Below are 3,634 nucleotides of genomic sequence, written 5' to 3'. Positions count from 1 at the left end.
AAAGTTGCATTTTGAGGGATTTAACCTCATTTCATGCTTCCTTAAAGTAGAGAATACCTCGGAGAGGTCAGACAACAGTGTCACGTCCTCTTTGGTCTTAACGAGCATGTCGTCCACGTATACCTCCATGAGTTTTCCTATGTGAGAGGAAAAAACATGGTTAATTAATCGTTGGTATATAGCCCCCGCGTTCTTTAATCCAAAAGGCATTACTACGTAGCAATAGTTAGCCTTTGGAGTTATAAACGAGGTCTTCTCTTGATCTAGCTTAAACATCAAGATTTTATTGTATCCCGAGTAGGCATCCATAAAGGATAAATATCTGTAGCCTGAGGCTGAGTCGACCAAAGTATCAATGCTGGGAAATGGATAAAGATCCTTAGGGTAGGTTTTATTGAGGTTGGTATAATCAACACACATTCTCCACTTTTCGTTTTTTTTTTCACCAACACGACGTTAGCTAACCATAGTGGATATTTTACCTCCCTTATAAACCCTGCCTTTAACAAGACTTGTACTTGTTCTTTCACGACCTGTGTCCTTTCTGGTCCGAGCTTCCTGCGCTTTTGCTGAACAGGTCAAGAGCTCGGATATACTGCGAGTTTATGGGACATCAGGTTGGGATCTATGTCGGGCATGTCGGAAGCTTTCCATGCGAAGTGATCGGAGTTTTTCCTCAACAGGTTAACGAACTGTTCCTTCAGGCTTTCCTCCAAGTTTACTCCTATGATCGTTGTTTTGTTAGGGTAGTCTCCAATTTGTACCTCTTAAATTTCGCCCTCAGGTTGGGGGCACAATTTTTCACGAGTTCAGACCCCTCCTAATTCGATGGTGTTGACTTCTTTTTCCCCTGGATTGCCTTTCAAGCTGAGGCTCTCATTGTAGCATTTTCGTGATAACTTTTGGTCCCCTTTACAGTGGCAATCCCTTCTGCTATGGGAAATTTCATGCAGAGGTGAGGAGTAAAAACTATAGCTGCGAGTCGGTTCAAGGTAGTCTGACTTATTAAAGCATTGTAAGCCAAGTTTACATCGACTACAATATAATCGATGTTTTGTGTCTTTGACCTGGCACCTTTACCAAAAGTGGCATACAGTGAGATGTAACCAAGAGATCGGATTGGCGTATCTCCCAGTCCAAAGAGGCTGCCGGGGTATGCCTTTAAATCCTTTTCTTTTAGCCCGAGCTTATCAAAGGCGGGTTTGAACAAAATATCAGCCAAGCTACCCTGATCTATCAGGGTTCTGTTGAGGTTAGCGTTGGCCATGATCATAGTTATCACCACAAGGTCGTCATGCCTAGGTATTATTCCTTGAGCATCTTCTTTAATGAATGAGATAGTGGGCAAGTCGGTCGATTTACTGTCTTTTCCGACTTGATATACCTCCTTGAGATGTCTTTTTCGTGGTGATTTTGATATTCCCCCTCCTGTGAACCCTCCATTGATCATGTGTATATATCGTTCTGGGGTGTGAGGTGGGCGTTCTTGTCGTCCTCCTTCCTCATCCTGTCTTCTTTTTCTCAGGTCGTCTGATCTCTCAGCCAAATATCTGTCAAGTCGGCCTTCTCTGGCCAACTTTTCTACGACGTTTTTTAAGTCGTAGCATTCATTGGTGGAATGTCTATAGAGCTTATGGTACTCGCAATATTCTGTCCGACTTCCAGCTTTCTTGTGTTTAATCGGACGAGGAGGTGGAAGCTTCTCCGTATGGCATATTTCTCTGTAAACATCCACCAAGGAGACCCTTAGAGGAGTGTAGCTATGCTACTTTCTAGGATTCTCTGTATTTTGCTCCTCTTTCTTTTTGGGCTCTTTTTCCTTTTCCCGAGATTGGTAGGGCAGGTTTGACCATGGGAAAGGTTCCTTGAATCAGAAATTTTTCTCCATGTTGATGTATTTCTCCGTCCTTTCTTGAACTTCGTTTAGAGAAGTTGGGTGTCGTTTGGATATTGACTAGGAGAATGGTCATTCTTTAAGGTCATTATCTAAGCCCATGATCACAGCTTCAGTAGGCAAATTCTGGATCTCTAAACAAGCTTGGTTAAACCTTTCCATGTAGTCCTGAAGGGTTTCCCTGACCTCTTGCTTTACTTCCAATAAACTTGGGGCGTGCTTCATTTTGTCCTTTTGGATGGAGAATCTAGTTAGAAATTTTCTTGCCAGGTTGTCAAAACTGATGACCGACCTAGGGGGTAGGCTATCAAACCACTTCATTGTTGCTTTGGTCAAAGTAATAGGGAAGGCTTTACAATGGATGGCGTCAGAGGCATCTGTCAAGTACATCTGACTTTTAAAGTTTCTTAGATGGTGTCTTGGGTCGATCGTTCCGTCATAGAGATCCATGTCGGGGGTTTTGAAATTCCTAAAAACTTTAGCCCTCATGATCTCTTCTGTGAATGGATCTTCTCCTCCCAAAGGGATTTCTTCACGATCCGCCCGGTTACTCCTATTTCGAAGATCGGCTTCCAACTTCCAGAGTTTCTCTTCTAGCTCCCTCCATCATTTCACCTCTCTTCTTAACTCCCGTTCTGCTTCCCGTTGTCGCTCGACTTGGTGTTCGAGCTGTTCTAATCGATCTTGTTGGCCATGGACCATGTCTATTATCTCCGCAGTATGAGGTTGGTCTTCGTCTTCTAGATGATGGACTTTAGAATGGATCCTCCTCGGGTGGGGATTTCCTGATGTCCCCTCCCCATGAGGCCTTTGAGTGCGTTGTGGTGGAGGAGGAAGTACGATGGCTTGGCCTTCTGGCTGAGCTTCTTGCTCAGATTCAGATGTCGTTTGACCGTCTTCGTACTGGTGGTCCTCCATTGTCAAAGAGTAGATCCCAGGTCCCCGACAATGGTGCCAATGTTCCGAGGGTTATCTGAAATGTTGATTTAGGTTTGAACATGTGGTCCAGATCCCTTTTTATGGCAGTGTTCGACTTGTGATGCCGAGGTTCTGCCTATCCGAGTTCCTCGTGGGGTGGTACCTATAAGAGATTCCGATGCTTAAGTTAGCAAGGGTTTTAGGCAGGTTTTTAGTAGATTAGAACGTACCTTATACCTGAAGGATGTCAATGCATTTATAGTAAAGTCAGTAACCACCTTTTTTGGAGTAGTTCCACCTTTATTGATGGATAACTGGTCCCTTTATCTTTGGGAGTCTGTTAAGATCTTCTTTTTAGATGTAGCGGAGGGACGATATCCGGAAGCAGTTACTTGTTTGGGCAAGTAGAGTTGGACCCCTCTGTTGGTGTCCGACCTCTTAAAAGAGGTCGGGTATGGGATAGAGGTTACCTTCTAAGGTTGGGCCTTTTATCCGTGTTGGGCTTGGCTTTATGTTTTGGATCAGGATATGAGTAGATATTTTAACTTTTAACAAATTTTAGAATTAATACTCAATTTGTCCCTGAATTTGTATGCGAGTCTCAATTTAGTCCTCAAACTTTGTAAAAGTGCCTCATATTAGTCCATAGGACGATTTTCAGTACATGAAGTTAATGGAGCGCTGATATAGACAGTCAGATGCTACGTTGAAACTTATAAAATGATGCAGTTTTGGTTCTGGCATTCAAATAGTTTAAAACGGTATTGTATCACTTGTTTTGTTAAGTAAAATTTCAATAAACACCACTTATAATGTTATTGT

Source organism: Arachis ipaensis, chromosome B8 (assembly GCF_059453495.1).
Source record: "Arachis ipaensis isolate K30076 ecotype BB chromosome B8, ASM5945349v1, whole genome shotgun sequence".
Lineage (NCBI taxonomy): Eukaryota > Viridiplantae > Streptophyta > Magnoliopsida > Fabales > Fabaceae > Arachis > Arachis ipaensis.
Note: the sequence above shows the minus strand (reverse complement) of the source record.